The sequence below is a fragment of the Vulpes vulpes genome, chromosome 7 (assembly GCF_048418805.1).
Source record: "Vulpes vulpes isolate BD-2025 chromosome 7, VulVul3, whole genome shotgun sequence".
In the NCBI taxonomy this organism is placed as follows: Eukaryota; Metazoa; Chordata; class Mammalia; order Carnivora; family Canidae; genus Vulpes; species Vulpes vulpes.
In genome coordinates, this window is record NC_132786.1 from 76,962,623 (window position 1) to 76,986,124 (window position 23,502).

Consider the following 23,502-nt stretch of genomic DNA (forward strand, 5'->3'; position numbering starts at 1 on the left):
TTTCCCTTCCTCTTACTTCCAGGCTGTCTGTATCTTTTTATCTAAAATGTTTTTCCTGGGGCACCTGGGTAGTGCAGTCAGTTAAGTGTCCACCCTTGATTTCTGCTCAGATCCTGATCTCAGGGTTCTAGGATCCAGCCCTATCTCAGACTCCACCCTCAACGTAGAGTCTGCTTGAGATTCTCTTTCTCCCTCTCCCCTCTGCCTCTCCTGCACATGCTGTCTTTCTCTCTCAAATAAATAAATAAAATCTAAGCATATATATATATATTTAGAAAAATAAAGTGTTTCTCCTGTAGGTAGCACACAGTTGAGACTTGCTTTTTTTTTTTTTTTTAACACAGTCCAACAATTTCTGCCTGTTAAAAGGTGTTTAGTCCATTTCCACATAATGTAATTATCAGCATAGTTGATTTAAGTTTCTAATATGGCTACTTATTTTCATTCTACATCTTCTCTTTTTTGTTGATCTGTTAGGCCTTTCTTGCCTTCTTTTGGATTACCTGAATTTTTTTTTTCTCATTCCATTTTATCTACTGGCTTCTTAGCCATATCTCTTCTTATTATGTTGCTAATGTTTGTTCTACAACTAACAATAGGATTACTTAGCTCATCAATGTCTATTTACTGTCAATATTATCACTATTCACACTTTACCTTTTATACCTGACAGTTTCTGTTTCCCATTTTTCAATTCTCACTTTCCACTTGACATTTTATACTCCACGCTTCACAAATGTAATAACTTTACAACAACAGTATAATTCTGTTTATTCACTCCCCTGCTTTTACAGACATAATAGGAAAGTAAAACTGCCATATTCAGACATTACTGCTTATGTAGAAAGCTCAAAAGGATCCACAAAGAATTGAAAAAAAAAAATAGCAGAGTTTAACAGGTAGCTGGATATAAGATTAATATATAAGTCTGGTGTAAAAAAAAAAAAAAAAATAAGTCTGGTGTATTTCTATTCACCAGAAGGAAATAGCTAGAGAATGTAATTAAAGATTGAAAACTTGTGTAAGACTGCTACAAAGAAAAGTTATTAATCTGCATTGAGATATATTATCAGAGACCCAAATAAATGGACTTGTGATTTCTCTACCCTTGCCATTTACTACATAACAGTGCATCTACTGACTCATACTGTCTCCACCTTTCCAAACTACTTGGGGAAGAGAGGCCAGAGATTAAGAAGGGACTTGTCTCTGAGTGGCTTTGTCAGTTAGACATCGGCCTTTGGCTCAGGTCATGATCTCAGAGTTCTGTTATGGAGTCCTCCTGCTTAGTATCTCTGCCCTGCAGGGATTCCACTTCTTCCTCTCCATCTGCCCCTCTCTCCCACTTGTGCTCTGTTCTCTCTCCCAAATTAAAATAAATAAATAAATAAATAAATAAATAAATAAATAAATAAATAAAAGCACGAAGAAGACGACGAAGAAGAAGAGACTTGTCTCTGAGATCCTGGTTAGGAAAACCCACCCTCACCTCTGGACGTGAGAATAGATTATATTCCTAATCTGTGAAATTATTATGCTTAAGGCAAAAAATTATAAGGCCTGGTAAAAGTTCACTAACATAAAGAGATCAATAATGTCTCAGCTATGGCCAAATAGCTTAGTGAGTTCTGGCTGCAATAACAAAATGTCATAGACTAGGTGGTTTATCAACAGAGATTTTTTTTTCTCACAGTTCTGGAGGCTGAAAGTCTGAGATCACCCTCAGAATACAAGCACCCTCAGGTTGCAGTGAAGTTCTTCTTCCAGGCTGTAGAATGCCAATTTCTCATTGTAGCCTTACACAGCAAAAAGAAGGTGAGAAAAGGGCAGCGTGGGGGGGGGGGGGGGGGGGAGGTGCTCAGCGGTTTAGCACTACCTTCAGCCCAGGGCCTGATCCTGGAGACTGGGGATCAAATCCCACGTCAGTCTCCCTGCATGGAGCCTGCTTCTCCCTCTGCCTGTGTCTCTGTCTCTCTCTCTGTGTCTCTCATGAATAAATAAAAAAAATCTTACAAAAAAAAAAAAGGTGAGAAAACTCTCTGGGGTCCCTTTTATAAGGACACTAATCCCATTCATGAGAGTTCCACCCGTGAATTAGCAGGTTTTACCTCCTAATACCATCACATTAATGATTAGGATTTTAATCTATGTATTTTAGGGGTATGCAAACATTTGGTTCATTGCACCAAAGTTTATAGAGATACTAACGTTTGGATTTGATGAATTTTGACAGTTTACCACATTCACAACACCATGCTTGATGTTAAAGGTTGATTCAAATTGTCTCTTAGGTCCAAGAACTCAGGCTAATGTGTGTGGGGACCTGTGTATATATACACAGATGTGTGCGTGTGAGTATGTGCATAGACTGGGAATAGGGGAGGCTAGGGAAATATACATCTCAATTAAAATACCAGGCAGAAAGATACAAGTGCTAACTTTTTTCTTTTTAAAAAAACAGCTGCTTTCTTATAAAATTAACGATTATTGTACTGAATATGGAAGAATATAAAGAAAAATTCAGATTGATTGTATTTACATTACCCTCAAAATAATATTTTTCTGTGCACTTTTACAGAGATTCCTCTAAATGTTAGTCCACATTTGTATGAGCAGAGACTCTGTTCCATTAGAGTGTAGCATCAGGCAGTCTGGATACCTGGGCTCTCTGTGAGCTCCTGGTAGAGCAGACACTTAATATCAGAGATAGGGACACTGGAACAGAAGTCCAGAAGACATGTTTTCTGATCTTTATGAAGCCCAGGACTGTGGAAGAAAACATGAATCTCCCTTGCAGATAGGCTTCTAATTTGTAAATTCAGTTAGATTAATTCAGGTTCCCTGAAAGAGATGGCTAGAGGGAGGGTCATGGAAGGAAATACAAGGGAGGTATACAAGGTATACTAGTCTCTTTTCTTTCTTTCTTTCTTTCTTTTTTTCTTTCTTTCTTTCTTTCTTTCTTCTTTCTTTCTTTCTTTCTTTCATTCTTTCTTCTCTTTTCTTTCTTTCTTTCTTTCTTTCTTTCTTTCTTTCTTTCTTTCTTTCTTTCTTCTTTCTTCTTTCTTTCTCCTTCTTTTTTTCTCTTTAAGTAAGCTCTAGCCCAACATGGGTTTTGAACTTAAGATCCCAAGATCAAGAGTCTCACACTCTTCTGACTGAGTCAGTCATGTGCCCCAAAAGGTATAATAGTCTTGAAGGCTAGGTAGATTGAACTTCAGCATCCAAAGATTGGAGGGAACAGGTACGATGATTGTGTGAGATTGGGCTTGACCATCTCCCGAGCTCTTCTTGGCTCCTTCAGAAGCCTGCATGCTCTGGATATAGGAGTTGTGAGATAGGAGAAAGTAAGGCAGGAGAGTAAGGTTCTTGTCTCCAGAGTCGAAGAGTGAATCTCATGGACAAAGGAGAGTGAGTAAAGCAACAGTTTTATTAAGCAAAGATACAGAAAAAGCTCTCAGGATTGAGAGAGGTCCCAACAGGATTTCTAATGTGGGCCTCCACTGACAGTCTTTATTTAGAATTGACCAAGGAGCCTGTGGCTTTATTCTTGTGATGTCTTGGTTTGAGTGAGGACTAGTGATAACATCATTAATGCCTTACTTTCTTTTTAGCATCTGGTTATTCTTTGTTGGTCACAAGTGACTGTCCTAAAAAAGACTACCACCACCCCTCCCTTGACACACAGGGCAGGGTGATCTAGTGTGTTCCCAAACCTCTGGTTTTCTTACACGTCTGCATTTATGATTTCTGTGAGCCTGATACCATAGACCTCTACCTGTCTCTCCCTACCTAGCCCTTCCTGTCCTTTACTCAAAAGCCCTGTTTCCCACCATTGTAGGGACCTATAGTTTTCCTGTGGAATTCAGACAAGATTCTCACCTACCAGGATAGAGATAAAAGGATCAGTTTGTAGTGGTCTGGAATAGATTGGTGACCATGCAGGAAAGGGCAGGGACCAGACCCTTGAGCAAACTAGGTCACAATGTAAGAGCATACGATGCTTGAACAGAAGGAATATGAAGGGCTGATTAAGTGAGAATCTTTCTTCTCCCTTCCTCTAGGAATCCACAAGGTAAAAATTGGAGAGGGCAATCAGAATGAAATGTTGATCATCCACATGAGGGATATCAGAGCCCTGGGGTTCTGTGTATTATTTCACATATGAAACATCTATCCTCAGTGGTAGATGAAGTCAGGAAAAATACGTGCATAACCCTACTATCATACATTTCTTTAGAAAAACAATGTCATGTCATATATGCCATTTACTTCTGTGCTTTATTCACATCAGGCAGATGGTAGCTTGTGAGGATAATCAGCTTAGCTATAGATGGAGGAAAGCTACACTAACGTATATAGTATATAGTAGGACTAACTTATGAATTATAGTATAAGATGATTATATAAATAAACTACAAATTATGTGGAGTAAAATCCAGTTCTCTAAGTTAGACATACCTGGAATGCCACATGAATTCAAAACATGAAGACATCAGATGTGGTTAAAGAAATCTGGATAAGGGACACTTGGGTGGCACAGTTGGTTAGCATCTGATTCTTGGTTTCAGCTTGAGTCCTGATCTCAGAGTCTTAGGATTGAGCCCCACATCAGGCTTCATGATTAGCTTGGAGTCTGTTTGTCCCTCTTCCTCCCTGTTGCCATTCCCCATGCATGCTCTCTCTCTCTAATTAAATAAATAAAATCTTTAAAAAAAAAAAAAGAAAAAGAAGGAAAAACTGGATAAGCTTTGTGCTGGAGATGATACTTAAGGCTTAACTTGCCAGCAGAATTTGAACAGGCTGAAATTGCAAAGGGACTCCAGATGGAGGGAATCACAAGAAGAAAGATACAGAGGAAGGAAGACAAAGGGCACATACAAATGGTAACAGACATTGCTTTTTGAGGTGTAGATATCTTAAGATGGTGACATCTGGCAAGCAGTTATGAATTTTTCTAGGGGTGTAGAATTGGCAGTCTTCTGCGTTGACATGGTGGTTAACACAAAGGAGGGAAATATCTACAGAAAAGAGATGAGACCTGAAGACAGAATTTTGAGGATAATCTCAAAATCAAAGGGAGAAAATATTCAACAACAGAAAGAAAAAAGAAAAATCACAGAATTTTGGAGGACAGTATAGTGTACCTAAAAATGAGGGGCCTTGTTATTTAAGGAAGGAAGGTAGAAGATGAACACCAAGGAAAGGCAACTTGCTGAGGCAGTTAGATGTTGACTAGTTTCAAAATATGAAGGGGTTTATGAGGAAATTAATTGAGTGAAAGCAGTATTGTTCCTTAGACTTGAGTACAGTTTCCCTGTGACCTCTCGATATCTCCTGCTCAAGCTCTTTCAGCTGGAGTGGAGGGGGAGCCATTCTCAAGAAGGATGCCTAATTGGTACAGGCTTCTCAATGTCGGGGTACTCAACTCAATATACTCCTGAAGAGCTAAAGGAAGAGACTGACACTCAATTTGAAGTCCTAGTAAATAATTAGGTGCGTGGAACTTGGTGTCTTTTAGTCCTGAAGTAACAGAAAGGCTGGTTTTGAGAGATTTAAGAGAGAGGCGTAAGAGAGCAGTAAACAACTGTAGATGTCCTAATATAAAAGATATATGTGGAATAGCACTGCTTTTTTCATGATTATTTATTAAACCACTCTCATCTTTGCAAGCAGTTGAGAAATAGGTATTTGTTATTCTTTGGTTTTGCCTTTGGTGTCTTTTGATTTTATCTTTAACATTAAAGATTCAGTATCATAGAAAGATCTATACCATGCTCAAAAGTAACAAACAAGCTATACTCCTTCGCAGGGAAGTCTTAAAAAAAAAAAAAAGAAAGAAAGAAAGAAAGAAAAAGAGACATCTGGGTGACTCACTGGTTGAGCAACTGCCTTTGGCTCGGGGTGTGATCCCAGGGTCCCAGGATCGAGTCCTGCATCAGGCTCCCTTTGGAGAGCTTGCTTCTCTCCCTGCCTGTGTGTCTCTGCTTCTCTCTCTGTGTCTCTCATGAATAAATAAATAAAATCTTTGAAAAAAAATAAATAAAAAAGAAAAAAAGAGATCACCCCAACTTGATCTCTATGATTTAGTTGAAATTTTATAATGTTGATTAATAATATGGGGTGCCTGACTGGCTCAGTCCGTAGGGCATGTGACTCTTGATCTCAGAGTTGTAAATTCGAACCCCACGTTGAGTGTAGAGATTACTTAAAAAAAATCTTTTAAAAAAATTGTAGATTACTAATAAATGTAGCTCAATAATACACAAAATAAAGTAAATTAAACCTGATTTATTACCTAAAGAAAAAAGCTAGTGGATGCAAAAAGATAAGAGTTCAGTTTAAATTTAATTAAACAGGATTCTCTGAAACAGAGAAGGCATTCTTGGGTGATGTGTAAAAATAGGAAAGCTTTCTTGAAGAACATATTACCTGAACATATGAAAAGATTTACAGTAGAGGGAGCTACGGTAAAGAAAGGGATATGCTTAAATTTAGTTTTCCAAAAGTCCATATGGACATTTAAAATTAGAATTATCAAGCAAAAAAAATATTATTTTATATAATGTCAGAAACTTCTGCAGTAAGCATCTGGAGAAATCTTTATTTTTAGAGGTATAAAGCATTACATTGGTTGCTTTGGCAGTAGTTATACTTGGAGATTACATACTCTGTTTCTTCTCCCAAACTCATCAATCAGCAAAATCACTCCTCTCCTTGGGAGGGATGAGGGAAAGGATAAAGGTGGTTTCTTTTCCATACTATTCTAGAAAATTCCTTCCCCTCAAGGACATAAAAGCCTAACACCTCATCAGTCTATAGGGTGACCACACATTCTGGTTTGCTGGGCACAGTCATGGTTTATACCCATTGTTCCTAGGTGGTTAATAGCAGTGCCACCTTTTAATTCTCAAAACTTCCCAATTCAGACAATAAATTTTATGGACACCCTACATATGTAGCAATTGCCCTATGTATACTCAGGAGACACACAATACCTAAAATAAAAATTTTAAAGACTATACTTTCAAGGATCATTTCTACAATTTGTTACTAGAGAAGTTTCTATGAATGTGTAGAGAGCACCAGAAACTACCAGGAGGAGGCGCAGCATCTCTCCAGACTGTGAAGCTGGTTTTTAGTGTTTGCTTCTGCAATGCCATTCACCATTGATATTGGTTATTTCTTCTCTTCCTTCGGGGGAGCAAGAGAGGGAGGATGCAGATGAGGAAATGAAAGGGAGGAAGGAAGGAAGGAAGGAAGGAAGGAAGGAAGGAAGGAAGGAAGGAAGGTTATTTAAAACTTTCTACTTAGCCTACAAAATGGAGGAATTGAAATTGCAAAAAAAAAAAAATCATAAAATCAAACACGCAATAAAATTGATGTCAATTATATATGATACTTTGATTAACTTTTATATGAGTTAAACTGAGTAGGAATAAGCAGGGTTTTAAAAATATTTAATTTATTTGAGAGAGAGCAAGTGCAAGAGAGAAAAAAGAAAGAAGAAAGAAAGAAAGAGCGAGCGAAAAGAAGCAGAACCTCCCCACCCCCATCAATAGAGAGCCCCAGGTGGGGCTCGATCTCAAGACCAGATTCCAGAACCCTGAGATCATGACCTGAGCCCAAAGCAGACACTTAACTGACTGAGCCGCCCAGGCACCCCAGGAATACGCAGTTTTTACATATTTTACATATTTTTAAATACATATTTTTAAGTAATAAAAGGGTAGAATTGTTAGCCATCTTCAATTAAGTGATTTATACTTTTTTACTCTTTGTTCCCAGGAGGGAAAAGGTCCCATATAGTCATTAGTTGAAGCTAATGCGTGCACTGAAATATCTCATCTATTTTTGTGACACTGTTAAGGTCCACAGATAGAAAATCGACCAAAATTTCTTCCCTGGATTAATAACTCCCAATACTACTCCCACCTCCACTTAATTCCACTTAAATTTGAAAAAGACTTTTAATAATTAAGTTTTAGAAATTTTTAATAAATTTTATAAGTTTTTTTCAAGTGCAGGGGCCCCTGGTAGTTTCCATCTGTGCAGCATGCAACTCTTGATCTAGGGGTTATGAGTTCAAGCCCCACATTGGGCATAGAGATTACTTTAAAAAAAAATTTTTTTTTCCAAGTGCTTCAGTATGGAAGCCAAAAATGAAATGAGAAATAATATGAACAAATGCCATAATTGAGTATATTATTATAAGCCAACAAAGCGTAAGGAAATAAATAGGTAATAGGTAAAGGAAGATTAGTGAAGCCTATTTTTTCAAGGAGTTTACAATCTAGTGGATGAAATAGGCATAAAAAACAATGTGGCATAATAAATGATATTTCAAAATAATATTAAAATGAGTATTACACTAGAAAGAATTTTTTAAATGCAGAGAAATAGTGACTACATTCTAATTGAATCATAGTAGATGATAGACTTACTTGATTTTTAAGTATCAAAAGAGAAGGAACTTCTGTTTTTACTTTATAATGAATTCACATACCAATAAATATATTGAGAAAAAAATTCATATTAGAATTGAAATCAAAGACAGACCTAGTTTAAAATGCAAGACCCTTGTTTGTAGAAAAATATGTCTGATAAAAAGAACAAAATGAACAAAAAACACAGAGCCAAATGAATAAATGGGAAATGATTAACAAAAGTGTTAACAAAAGGATTCATAATTGCCTTTGAAAGTACTGTATTTTTTTAAAAGACCTAGAAAAATGATCTTACTGATAAAAGAATAAGGAATTGAAAATATTGGCTAAAAAGGAGCTATAAAAATAAAAAATTTTTTCTGCATTGCCTTTTAACAAGAAAATTAAAGGAAATGTGCAATTAAGGAACAACAGTGTCTACATAAGGCTTAGAGAAAGGAAGAGGAGAGAATAGTACATTGAATGCGGATCAAAGGGAAATAGCATTAATATAACGGGTACTAAAGGAGCTTGTGATGAGTTTGCTGATGCTTTCAGAGCTGACTGACCAATGAGGGCACCCTCACTGAACTATTGCAGCAGCCTCTTACCAGTCTCTCACCTTGTTCTCTTGCTTTGTCCAGTCTAGTTGCAACACAGCAACCACAGCGTCCTGCTAAAAACTTGTCAGATCATGCCACTCTTCTGCTCATAATTTTTCAATGGTCTCCATGCCCCTCAGAGTAGATTAAGGTTTTATAGCATCCTAGTAAGCCATATATGATTTGGTCACAATTTCCTCTCTGACTCCTCTCCCATCTCCCCCAAAGACCTCTCTCTGGTCACATCAGCATCCTTGAAGTCCCGGCAACAGACCAGGCCACACCCTCAGGGACTTTGCTGCAGCTCAGTGGTTCTCAAAGGATGACCTAGGGATCTCTGTAAGTCCTCAGGATCTTTTCATGCGATCTCAATGGTCAACAATAAAATGAATGGTCAACAATAAAATGAAAGATCTTTGGGGTCTTTAACATATTTTAAGAGTATAAAAGAGTCCTGAGACTAAAGCATTGAGAATCATGCCTCTCGTGAATCCACTCCAGCCTGGGGTAGCCTGGCCTCAGATATCTGCCCAGCTCAGTCCTATTCCTTCTTCAATACTTTGCTTGTACTTTACTATCCTGGTAAGGCCTACCCTGACCACCTCTTCCCAATCCCAGACTTCTCATTCTCCTTACATTTTCTCTTTTCCATGGTATTTATTACCTTGCAACATACTATACTAATTTATATACTAATTTACTTAAATATCACATTTATTGTCTATCTCTAACTGTGATTAGCATTGCATAATATATAGAGTTACCAAATCACTATGTTGTGCACTTGAAACTAATATATGATATGTCAACTATATTTTAACAATAAAAATTTTAAATATATATATTTCCAAGACATGTTGAAATAGTGGCTTTACAAAATGCAGCAAAAATACATACATTCATCAAAATTTAATCGGGGAAAAACATTTAAAGAACATATAAAAATAAAAGTAGCATAAAGACTGCAACTTTTTCTGGTGAACCTATGGCAGAAGAAAAGAAATCTTTGAAACATCTTGTATCAGTAATTATATGCTCCAGCTTGAGGATGACACACACCACTTCCATCACTGTTCATTACTTATTAGCTAGAACTAGTCACCTGGCCCCACCCAACCAGAAAAGGGACCAAAAGTATACTCCTACCATTTATCTGAAGGCAGGGACCTGAAAATATTTGACAAATAGCACTACTGCATTTGATAAATCAATTCAATAATCAATATTAATAAAATTTCATGTGAAATTAGTTCAGAATAGACAATGACTGTAAAAAGCAAGTAAGTTCCAGTTTCATTATAAATAATAAATGGCTTAATCTTGACTTATATAGTAGAAAATAGGTTAAAGGAGACGCCTGGGTGGCTCCCCAGTTGAGTGTCTGCCTTGGCTCAGGGTGTGATCCTGCAGTTCTGGGATCAAGTCCCACATCGGGCTCCCTGCAGCGAGCCTGTTTCTCCCTCTGCCTAAGTCTCTGCCTCTCTATCTGTGTCTCTCATGAATAAATAAATAAAATCTAAAAAAAAAAAAAAAAAGAAAGAAAATAGGTTAAGATATATTACATTAATCATAATGAACTTTATTAGTGGTTTGGACTTGGGAGCATTTCATATCTTCCTTCCTTCCTTCCTTCCTTCCTTCCTTCCTTCCTTCCTTCCTTCCCTCTTTCTTCTTTCAGCAAATATTTGTTGAACCCTTCTATGTATAGCTAATGGCTCTAGGTAATGGGGATACAACAGTGAATAGAAAAGATTCTTGCCTCCCACAGAGCCTACTGGGAGAACACTGGCAATAAACAGGTAAGCAGAATTTCAAAATCAAAATAGTTATATATTGTGACAAATATTATAATGAAGATAAACATTTGATAAAGAATACCTGGGATAGTCAGAAAAGTCTTTTGAAAGTGATATTTGAGATGAGACGTATTTAGACTATAAAGGAGCTAGTTTTGTAAAGATCCAGAGAAAGAGAATTTCAGACACAGGGGACATGTGCGAAAGTCCTGGCATGACTGAGAAGTAGCAAGGAGTCCTGTATGGTTTGTACCAGGGGAAGAAGAAAGGTGAGAGATGAAGTAACAGCGCCAAGCAGAGACCAAACCATGTAGGGCTTTGTTGTTGAAGGTGACAGGTTTAGATTTTATTCTAAAAGTCATAAAAAGTCATGAAAGGATTTTAACCAGGGGATTGCCTGGATTTCTTTTATGTTTTTAAATTTTTCATTGGTTTCTGGAAAAGAATGTATGGGGGGGGGTGATGCCTGGATTCATTGATTTTGTCTACAACTATTTTGGTCTTCAGTTTAACCCCTCTAGTTCTGAATTAAAAAAACAAATTAACTGTTTAATTCCATTTAAATGCAATCAAATCCAACATCTTTAAAAGTATTATGTTCCTTTCTATAGAATAAAAGTGGTCAATCTTTCTAAGGCCTCCTTCATTTTTCTACATCTCTCACCAAGAGTGGTGTCCTTTCATGTAGGGGTACATAAGGGGAGCTTAAACAACCTCATGGCAGCAGGAAAAAAAGCAAAGATCTTGAGTGTAAGGTCTTTTGCTTCTTCTGGTTTGTAATGTAACATTCTTTATCTACCAGGATATTGCCTACCTTTGGAGGTATTTAAGGCTGAAGTTTAAGTTGGGCGCAGCTGTCATTTGGCTTGTCTAGTTTCATGGTAATAACTCCTGGGTGGCTAAATCTCACTATGTCCCGCTGGTCCAGGTCCCTGCTCTAGATCTGGCTGTGCTTTCTATTTGATCCGAGTCTCTTCTAACACCCTGGCCACTAGGCCTGTTGCTCTGCTAAGGTGACTCCTTCTGGCATGCTCTCCAGTCTGATGCTCAATAACTTGGGGTCAATGCGTACCACATAGAATCAGAGGCAGCCTAGGAAAGCTACGTGACCATAGTCCATTTTTAGATGACTCTGCTTAAAATTGGTGTATGGCAGCCAGCATGTTTGCTTCCTTCCAGAATCTCAAATGGTGAATAGGAGGGAAAAGTACTCCTCTGCTCTCAGTGTTCTTCTCACTTAAAGAATGCTTAGCTCTAGGCCAGAGCCAAAACCCACAGAGGGAAAAGTACAGAGACATCTGCTCCCCTCAATCTTATTTTCTTACTCTCTTCTTCTTCCCATTATTCTCCTTAGTTCAAAAAGGAATGTATCTTATCCGAGAGAAGGCCTGGCAATCATAGGTAGGAGTGACATCTCTCTATTGCTGGAGAACTGCTTAGCCAAATATCCTTCAAGCTAACATCGCTATTATCTTGCTGCACAATTCATATTTAAAGCATATGAAAGCAGAATTTTAATTTATTATTTATTCTTTTTCAAGATTTCATTTATTTATTCACGAGAGACACAGAGAGAGAGGCAGAGACATAGGCAGAGGGAGAAGCAGGCTCCCTGTGGGGAGCCAGCTGCAGGACTCGATCCCAGGACCCTGGGATCACGACCTGAGCCGAAAGCAGATGTTCAACCACTAAGCCACCCAGGTGCCTCGAATTTTAATTTATTCCATTTGCATTGCTACTATAACAAATTTTAAATTCATCTTAACACAAAGGGAAGCTTCCTTAAAACCAAGATGAAAGTCATGAGCTCAGAAAAGCAAAAAAGAAAATTATATTCTCAATTTTTTTAAAGTACTCATAATTACTATTTGATTCAATCAATCTTCACATCAAATTTATATGTCCAGTGATCTTATTACTTCTATTTTAGGGAAGAAACTGATACTTATGAAGATATTTTTACTTTTTAATTTATAATACAAATTATCAAATTACATTATTGGGACTCCAACCATTCTGTCTACAAAACTCATGCTAAAATGCTTTCTCTTGAAATTTTTGTAGTTAATACTTACAAAGAAAGGAAAATAAAAGTCAAGGATTCCAGTATGTAACATGGATGAAGACAGATCAACTTAAAAATTTACATTCTAACAAAAGCCCAAAAAAGCAAATAATCTGAAACAGAATCAATTTAATATATTGCTTAGGAATGATGTAAGAAAGCCACAGAGCAGGAAGCAAGCTGGCATTGTTCTGGGCAAATGCTCAAGCCTTATGATCAACCCAAAATCTCAGTAGCTTAATAGAACAAAAATTTATTTTCTGTTTCCATTACATCTCCCATTTGAGTTGACAGACTTTCTGGTCCACACAGAGATCCACACAGAGATGAAGCTGCCACCATTTTGTTAGCTTCACCATCCTGGGCATACACCTTCCTTAGTATTTCGTCAGGGGAAGAAAGATACTTGAGAAACTCTCATGGGCTTTTGACTTTCTCAGCCTGCAAATAATACACTTATGTCCACTAAGAACAAGTCCTTTATACTCACCCAATTGCAAGGGAGCCAGGAAGAGTAGGAGAGCAAATGGAATGTTCGCTCTGTATCTGTCACAGCCCTATGAACCCTGATCCACACATCCAGCACCTACCCCCTCCTAATTTCAGATCTTTCATTTCCAAGGTTGCTTTTAGGTTCAGAATAAATATTATCCTTGTTTTAGAGACTGCTTTACATTTTGTGACTGGGGAAGAATATTTCAAGAGCTTTGTAAATCTTTATTAAAGGTAAAATTACATGGGACGCCTGGGCAGTTCAGTGGTTGAACGTCTGCCTTCGGCTCAGGTTGTGATCCCAGGGTCCTGGGATGGAATCCCACATTGGGTTCCCTGCATGGAGCCTGCTTCTCCCTCTCCTCTGCCTGTGTCTCTGCCCCTCTCTCTGTGTCTCTCATGAATTAAAAAAAAAAAAAAAATCTTTTTTTTTTTTTAATTAATTTTTATTGGTGTTCAATTTACCAACATACAGAAAAACACCCAGTGCTCATCCCGTCAAGTGTCCACCTCAGTGCCCGTCACCCATTCACCCCCACCCCCCGCCCTCTTCCCCTTCCACCACCCCTAGTTCGTTTCCCCGAGTTAGGAGTCTTTTAAAAAAAAAAAAGACCAAGTTACAGTTCTAAGGTCGTTGCAGGTAATCTATTTTTAAAAAAGATTTTATTTATTTATTCATGACAGATACAGAGAGAAAGAGATACAGGTAGAGGGAGAAGCAGGCTCCATGCAGGGAGCCCAACTGTGGGCCACGATTCTGGGTCTCCAGGATCACACCCCTGGCTGAAGGTGGCGCTAAACTGCTAGGCCACGGGAGCTGCCTTCTATTTTGCTTTTAATGAAGTAGTGTTTATGTGATGAGAACACATCTATTCTTACCCATGTTGGGAATAAGATACCCATGCAAGTAGAAACGTAGGGTCTCTAGTGATTGTGTGGTTTCTGTCACCACTACTCGCTTGTGACCACTTACTTGGCCTTTCTTCTGGTTTAAATATAAAAGAGTGACTTAAAAAGTCAAGCACCCAGCTTTTCACTTACACTGACAGGTTTCCATTTACAGAATTCTTTATTACATTACAGAATGTGGAATAAGAGAAATGTGCAAATTTGAATATGAACATGGGGTACCTAAAACCTAACGTAGTAAGAACTAAATTGATATATTTAGGAAATGTGAGGAAGCAGCACCATCTGGTGGGTAAGAAAGAAAAAATGTGGAGAATCACTGAATGTGTATTGCGGGTGCTTTTTAAAATTATTATTGCCATAGACATAATCAGGTTTTCAAATGAGACTTTTTGGGAGCTTTAGAATTGAGACCTGAGGAATCAAATCCTCATCTGAGAAAACAGGGACAAAGGCATGGTATGTGCCTTTTCGTATTACCATTTCTGACTGATGTTTGTTCACATGAAACGCAGGTCAATTAAAGCAGCCTTGGTGATGATGAGAGGGTTATTTACAACCTGAGACTATTATCATCAAAGAGTCTAGTATCTTGGTAATTTTAGACAGTTTACACATGCCAGGCCCAGGCACTGAGTACTGGCTTCCAATTATTAGTAAAGCGCCAATGGGGGCCTTCCTTCATACCTGTTTATTGGTCAGTATGAGAAATAATTGTTAAATTTTTCTTTTTTTGACAAAGGCAAGAGAAATAAAAAAGTTTTCAGCTTTTCAGTTTTGAAGTATCCATTTACTTAGCTGACATTTTTTCACAACTTGAAGATTGCTTCCTTGCGAGGTTAAGTTTGGAGTTCAATTTGGACATTTTTGAAAGGTTAACTTCGTTAAATAGAGCAACAGTGTAATAAATCTGATCTGGAATTCTACCCTGATACTTTTATCTCATATTTTCTGTGATGTTCAGCAGCAAAAAGAGAATAGTAGACATTTTACATAGGAAGGGAAGGGTACAAGCTATCCACTCATTTATCATTGAGCCTTATCAAGCCAGACTTCTTTAAGATTTCTTTTTAGTTGACTTTTCCCCCATGCATCTCAAAACCATATGTTGTATTTTTTTTTCCTAAGGATTTCACTTATTCACTTGAGAGACAGAGAGAGAGAGAGAGAGAGAGAGAGAGAGAGAGAACAAGCAGTGAGGACGGTCAAAGGGAGAGGGAGAAGCAGATTCCCCGCTGAGCAGGGAGTCAAAAGCAGGGCTCAATCCCAGCAGACACTCAACTGACTGAGCCATGCAGATGCCCCCATATATTTTTTTTAAGATTTTGTTTATTTACTTAAGAGAGGGAACAAGAGAGAGAGCACAGAGGGAGAAGGAGAAGCAGACTCCCCACTGAGCAGAGAGCCAGACTTAGGGCTCAATCCCAGGACCCCATGTGGGATCATTAACCTAAGCTGAAGGCAGACACTTAACCAACTGAGCCACCCAGGTGCCCCCAACCCACGTGTATTTTAAAGTATCTGAGTATATATAGCCAAAATTTCTGGTCAGCAGGCTTCTGTGGTCAAGAGAGATGGCATAGCCCAAAGGTTGAAAGCCCAGACTCTTGAACCAGATTCCCAATTTTCTGAGATTCTATTATCCCTCAGCTCTCACTTCTAATTCCTATGCCTTTCACCCTAAGCAATTACTAATTTACTTTCTGTCTCTACAGAGTTGCCTATTTTGGACATTTCATACAAATGGAATAATACAATAAGTGATCTCTATAACTGGCTTCTTTCTCTTAGCATTATGTTTCCAAAGTTCATCCATGTTATAGTACATATCAGCACTTCATTGTTTCATGCTGAATAATTTCCTTTGTATGGATATACTACATTTTGTTCATCCATTCACCTATCAATGAACTTTTGAATTATTTTTTTAAGATTTATTTATTTATTCATGAAAGACACAGAGAGAGAGATGCAGAGACATAGGCAGAGGGAGAAGCAGACTCCCTGTGGGGAGCCTGATGAAGGACACAATCCCAGGATCCCAGGATCATGCTCCAGGCCAAAGGCAGATGCTCAACCACTTAGCCACCCAGTTGTCCTTGGACTTTTGAATTATTTCCATCTTTTGGCTATTATTAATAATGCAGCTATAAATATTAGTGCACACATTTTTATGTGGATATGTTTTCATTTCTCTTGGAACAGAGTTAGTAGGCCCTAGGAGTGAAATTACTACATCATATGATAACTCTATCTTTAATCAAGACTACCTGATTTTTAAATTCTCTGTTCCTTGCCCTGTGTTTTGGGGCAAGTTATGCCTCAGTTTGTTTATCTATAAAGTGGCACCATGTGGTTGTTTTAAAGATTAAACAAATAACAATGTGAAAGGCTCATAATATATCCATAAACATCACCTAAGTGGATTTTTAAAATTAATTCCCAGATTTTCTTCTTTAAAGATTTTGTGAGAATTTTTAAGCCAGAATGACATAAGGAATATTCCCAGGTTTGGTCAGATCTGGATACTTCTTCCTCAACTGTCCCAGCTTTGCCAATCATTTTCTGTTCTCCCATGATGTCTACCTCCATACCATTCCCTGTTTGAATTGTTACATCTTTTCTTCAGTGTCTTACAGGGTTTTAAATAGTATTTATTCTTTGCATTGGCAAAAGTTCAAAATTCATTTTAATACAAGCTTTATAGAGGCTTCGTTTCCCTATAATATAGTTTGCAAACAGTTGACTTCCTGATTTACTTATAAACTGTGGGGAAGGTTTTTATTTATTTTCTTGGCTCTTTACTCTTAACCTGAGCATCCTACCCTATGTGTCTCTGTCACATGGCACTGGAGGAACTCATTTTATTCTTCTCCATTTGCTTCTTGGGGTCCAAACTGAAATGGCTCTCAACATGGTATGGGGCCATGTCTCTTCCCTGGTAACTATTATACATTCTACTAATAGTTTTTCTGATTAAGCCAGTCATGCGGGATGCCTGGGTGGCTCAGTGGTTGGGCGTCTGCCTTCAGCTAAGGGTATGATTCCAGGGTCTGCGAATGGAGTCCTACATCGGGCTCCCTGCGAAGAGCCTGCTTTTTCCTCTGCCTTTTTCTCTGCCTCTCTCTCTATGTCTCTCATGAATAAATAAGTAAAATATTAACAAAACAAAATAAAATAAAACCCAATCATGCTTATAATTGTGTAGGCTACATTGATAGTAAGCTCCCAAGTCCTGAGATGCTCTGTTTAACACGACCCAGAGGATTCTGGATCACAGATTTTTTTCCCTACAAAAACAGTTAGGTTGGCATAAAGATCAAATATATTTTATAGCTAACTATTCACCAAATACATCAAATTATTCTTTGGCAAAGAAGACAAAGGGGAATTATGTTTACTAGTAGCTTACCATGTAGCAGACACTAGTTGCTTTAAGGAATATTTTAGAGTAGGTCAAAGTCGGAGCATGACATAAGGTCCTCTGTATGCCCCTGATAGCACAGCTTTGGGTGACAGAATGTTCCAGGAGTTTTGTGACCATCACAGAATGCTCCCAAGGACTGAAACAGATGCCCAGACATACATCTTGTTTTGCATGCTCCCAGGATCCGTAAAAGAGCGCTCAAACCTGGTTCACATGTTGTATTCAGGCATCCAGAAATCAGTCTATGGAACTGGAATCCCCCAAAGGAGGTTGGTCTGGAGACAGGGACCTCAGAACCTATGAAAAGCTATGAAAGAACAGGCCTGAGCTGGTAGTTTGCCCAAATGTCAAAAGGAGTAGTGGCAGCAAGAGGCTGTGCTTGATCTTCCCTGACATTTCCCTTCTCTCCCTCAGCTTGAATAGGCAATGAAAGCAGAAGGCAGGGACCTAAAGGGCTTAACTGTTGAAGTATCTCTGATCATGGGACCCTAAAGGATTTTTCTCTACTGTCCAGAAGGAAAGAGAAGCATAAGATCAGCAACCTAGGGATAAGAGAAGAGTTGTGAGAATGAAATGAGTGCATGCATACTTCACCCACGGGGCTTCCCAGACAGAATAAATTAATATGGAGCAAATACAGAGTGTATTTCATAATAATACCTTCCATTATATCTGTGAAATATGCACACTTAATATACCCACATAGGAAATAGGATGAAACAAGAATGTATGCTATTATCTAGGGTAGCAGATCTGCCTTTGGGGACTGAATGTGTGTCTTTGCTCAAGACATTCCCTGCATTAGAAATACCTGCCTTCCCAGTCATCCTTTGTCCAGATGGGAGGTGACCTATTCTTTTAGGCCCAGTTCAATGACCCTTCTGTACTGAAATGCCCAATGCCTCTAGTTGAAAGTGGTTACAACCTCCATTGAACTCTGTTCCTCTTTTAGTATTCATCACTTTATGTCCAGAATTATAGTTTGTGTGTGTTTCTGTCATTCCCGCCCTGACAAAAAGTCTTCTTGAAGGTAACAGTTACTGATAAATCAGTGTTTTCATCAGAGCCTGCTCTAGGTCCTTGCCTAGCATGTCTTGATAAATACATGGTGAATAAATAAACTTTTAGGTCATTTTGGTTTCTGGGCTTTAAGTTATTCTCTCCAATTTGTGCAATACAAGTCCTAAAAGAAACTTCTATCAGAGTGACTGTAACCTTTTATGTATGGTAGTGGTCTGGCGGTAAGCATTTATTAGGTAGTAAAGGAATGAACAGTAGCAGCCTGGGCTTTAGCTCTGAGTTTGAGAGTTGGCTTAAAATGACATTTTAAGTGAGGGAATTTTGTGAACAGAGGTAGTAAAATCGCACAGGCTTTGAAGTGTACTCTGGTGACTATACAGTAACCAAGGTACTTCCTTGTTCTCCCATGACATGTTCCTGATATTTATCAGTGATATAAACTCACTGCTAAAATTGTAACAAAAGCAAAGTACATATGTCTGTGTACTTATCAAATATTTCACTTTCAAAGATATTTCTGTGCCCCCAATGAACAATGTGTACTTTCCATCCAAATTTGGAACACTTTACTAACTTCACATTATGTAAATAGACAGAGTATCACAGAAATACAATGACTTCTTAGGGGAAAAAAGCAGAGCTGAAATCTATTTTAGATAGAAGAATTTTAAAATTCTAATTCAATGTGTTTGACATCCAATATTCCTTGTACCTTGGGGGAAAGCTCATCAAAATGGTATGACTGGAGGATAGAGATTTGTTCTTCAGTTCTGTTCAACTAGTTTTACATTTTAATGCATCTAAAAATCCTAAAACCAGAATCACTCTAGAAGATAAGAATAATAATCCACAGTATACTGTGTTCATTGATCCAATTTTGATTGATTGATAACATATAGTAGCACTATGTTGAATGCTAAAGATCCATCCATGATGAAAACCTAGCCCCTACCCTCAAAAAGACCACTGTTTATGGGAGTAGACACAAACACCAAACCAACTGGTAAATCTTTATTTTTGTTTAATATCATTTTAATTTTCCCTGCAAATTTAGTCAGCTTGTCATAGTAAAATAAATGGTCTCCTTTCCTAACTTGTACCTGAAAAGATAAGGTCTATTTTCTCTTTATATGGCAGCTGCCCCTCCCTCACCCAAAATACACAAACACAACAATTCAGAAAATTTAACTGTTTGGGATTCAGGCCCATTGAGGAAGATTATATTGAATTATCTCAGAAGGAGAGTGGATAGAGAAATTGAATTATTGTTTGGAATTGAATTCCTGAAGTGGGTAAGGACATGGGTCCTATATCCAATCAGAATCCCAGTAGGTGGAATGACCGGTGGTAAGGAGCGCATATCAGTGGCTGGTGGTTCAGTCTCTACAGCTATAGCCTTGCAAGCCCTGGGTCTGAGTTGTAGAAAGGGCACTACACAAGCAACGGAGTAGCCTACCTTCCAGTAGGCCACATGGGCTTGAGCAATGGACATGACAACTGGGCAACAAGAATGAACTCAAGTCAAGAATCCTTTCTCCATGATGATGCAGAATGAACTATACAATACTCCTGGGGAATCATGAACAACCTCAAAGAAGGACTCTCTAGTGATTAATATTAAAGGTGCTGGGATGCCTGGGTGGCTCAGAGGTTGAGCGTCTGCCTTCGGCCCGGGGTATGATCCTGGAGACCAGGGATCGAGTCCCACATCGGGCTCCCTGCATGGAGCCTGCTTCTCCCTCTGCCTATGTCTCTGCCTCTCTCTCTGTGTCTCTCACGAATAAATAAATAAAATTGTTAAATAAATAAATAAACAAACAGATGTGTTGACAAGGGAATTCAGACAAGATTTATTTATTTTTTTTAACATGGGGCTTGAACTTACAACCCTGAGATCAAGACCTGAGCTGAGATTAAGAGTTGGACACTTAACCAACTGAGCCACCCGGGTGCACCTTATTTTGATTTTTTATAATAAGGTAATACAACTTTTGTTTTGTCCAAGTCTCACGTGGCAAATTTGTATCCCTTATAACACATACAGTGTGATAAGTACTAAAATAGAGTGGATACTATGTGCTCATAGTAGTAAGCAACTACGGTATTTTCTAGCTTTTAAAAATGTGTTTGATCACTTTAACATTTTCGTATTGGAAATGTCTTAAATGTCACATGTCTTAAACTGATGCATATCTTTAATATTCTACTTGTGTGCTTTGATTTAGCAAAAAAGCTGATACCTTAGAATCAAGAAAATATCAAAATCCGCTAGGGAGCTGAGAGGGAGAAAGGAAAGCACCATATAGAATTGATTTTTTGATTGATTCAAAAGACGAGTAGTAGGGACTCCTGGGTGGCTCAGCGTTTAAGCGCATCTGCCTTTGGCTCAGGGTATGATCCTGGAGTACCTGGATCGAGTCCCACATCGGGCTCCCTGCACGGAGCCTGCTTCTCTCTCTGCCTATGTCTTAGCCTCTCTCTTTCTGTGTCTGTCATGAATAAATAAATAAAATCTTTAAAAGAAAAAAAAAGATGAGTAGTGAACAAAATGAAGTAAAGACAGCATGTGTGTAGATGGAAATATGTGGGAAAACACAGCAGCGCAAGAAAACCTGAGCAGGGGAATGATTTGGCATCTCTTTTAACTAATATATAAAAACTCCTTGTTGGGCATTTATTTAGAGGGTATGGAAAATTATATTAATAAAAATTTGACATAGAAATAAATTCCTTTACTGACTGACATCTATTGGTCAGAGCATGGTCAATGTTCTGAAAGAATGTGACCACTTGGTTGGATACAGATCCTGAGATTACAATTTTAAATAAAAAGATTGGTTATGTCCCCAGTAAGCAGCATTGTGACCTGCATTGTGGACCTTGGAATTGTGGCTGTTTGTAACTGCTTGTTTGCAAGAAAGTTGAGCATAGATAGCTAATTCTAGCAAGGGGAGTTTTGTTTTAGATTTTTATTTCCACTGAAGGGCTTGCCTCTTTTGGCAGAAATGAAGTTTGGCCAAGGATGACAGGTCAAAGCCTGCATTATCTGGCAACGTATTACCAACATAATCCAGGGCTGTGCAGCACTTTTATAGGTTGGCACTGGGCTGAATTTGTCCATGCCACGCCTTAATCTGACTCTGAGTTCAAGGCACTTTGAGAAGTTAAAATGTGTTTATGGGAAGGAGAGGAATTGAGGCAATATAGCAAATTATTATTTTAAAGAACTGCTTGGGCATACACGATCTCTCTTGATCTCCACATCATTATAAGGCATCATCACCTCCATTTTAAAGATTATGAAGCTACTACTGAGGAAATTAACTTATTTTAGACAAGGGTAATCTGACAGTAAATAAGTAGAAAATGGAGTGTAGGTCCCCTGAATCTCAGTTGATGTGCTGCCCCACTACCCACCCCATCCCCCAAAACAGGCACGTGGCTATCCAATCCAAGTGAGTCTTTCATTTGTTCAAATAAATCAATATATTAAATGTTTCAGTAATTGTTTATTCCACAAATATTAAAGCAAATGAAAGAATGAAAGTAAAGTAACTGGTTTAGGTTAGAAAAACAACATCTTTCCCTTTGTTACACTCAACATAAAGGTCCTCTACACAATTAACAGGCTCCTAGTTGCAAATGGTGGACACTGTGGCTCATGATCTGACTCCTTCTAAGATGTGAATCATAACAAAAGGGACAACCACATAATTGGACCCAGTGATTGCCAGGGCCCCTCCCACATCCTGAAAGTCTCTTGGTTTTCAATGGAGTGGGTAGCTGTTGTGAAAATTGGCAAATTCAAATCTAAGCAGTTGTGGCTTATAAGGCTCTTGATAGAGTTAAGGTAAGCAAAGTTATTTGTAGCAAAATACATGCAAGGAAAGTCCTCTGGGATAAACATTCCTAAACAAAGTTGCTGAAACACTGTGGATTTTTAACCACAAAGTAATTCCCTAGTAATCAGTTTTGAATGCTGACAGGCTTGTTTTCTTCCTGGTTTCTTATTTCTGACCTCTTTAATTCCCTTCTTTAGCAACAGTAAGAATATTCCAAAATAATTCTTTCCACGGACTCTGTCAGCAGCTGTGAAACCTCTAAACTTCTGTTTTTATTTGGTTAGTCATTAAGTGAGGTCAGTGTGGGGCTTATGTCACACTTTGTAATTGAATTAAGCAGCTTTTCAACTGGTGAAAAATGTAAGATTCTCAATTACTATTGCTATTTATGTAGTACACAGCAAGTGTGCTAAATTTCTGACTAATATGTTAAAATCATTCATCTGGCAACATTTTAATTTTATTTTTTCATTGTGTGTGTGTGCTTTCTTTTAGTATTTTTCCTTGTTATTTTAATAAATAGACTGAAATTAAAGAATTTGAAAAAAATCAAAACTGGACGTACTTGAAAATACCAGTATAATTATTTATGATACAGATGGGAGACTAAAGTAAATAACATTTAAACCACAGAATTAAACGCTCTTACAAATATACTCTGCTGCTGTTACATGGACACAGTCACATATACACAGCAGCCAGATACCTGGAAAGTTCTTGCTAAAATAACAAGATTAGCCTGGGGCTCCTGGGTGGCTCAGGGGTTGAGCATCTGCCTTTGGCTCAGGTTGTAATACCAGGGTTCTGGGATCAAGTCCCGTATCAGGCTCCCTGTGGGGAGCCTGCTTCTCCCTCTGCCTCTTTCTCTTTATCTCTCATGAATAAATAAAATCTTAAAAAAAAAAAAGATTAGCTTATAAACACAG

At 38.1% G+C, this 23,502-nt stretch overlaps 1 protein-coding gene and 1 non-coding gene across 2 annotated transcripts in view; one reads left to right on the forward strand and one right to left on the reverse strand.

Annotated features, from left to right (window-relative positions):
• The window catches only part of LOC140599694 (hyaluronidase-1-like), a 63,653-nt gene that overhangs the window by 12,411 nt on the left and 27,740 nt on the right, over positions 1-23,502 (reverse strand). The window lies entirely within an intron of this gene.
• On the forward strand, positions 7,013-7,228 carry LOC112935103 (small nucleolar RNA U3). The gene has a single exon (XR_003238110.1). It is a non-coding gene; the product is annotated as a small nucleolar RNA U3 (small nucleolar RNA).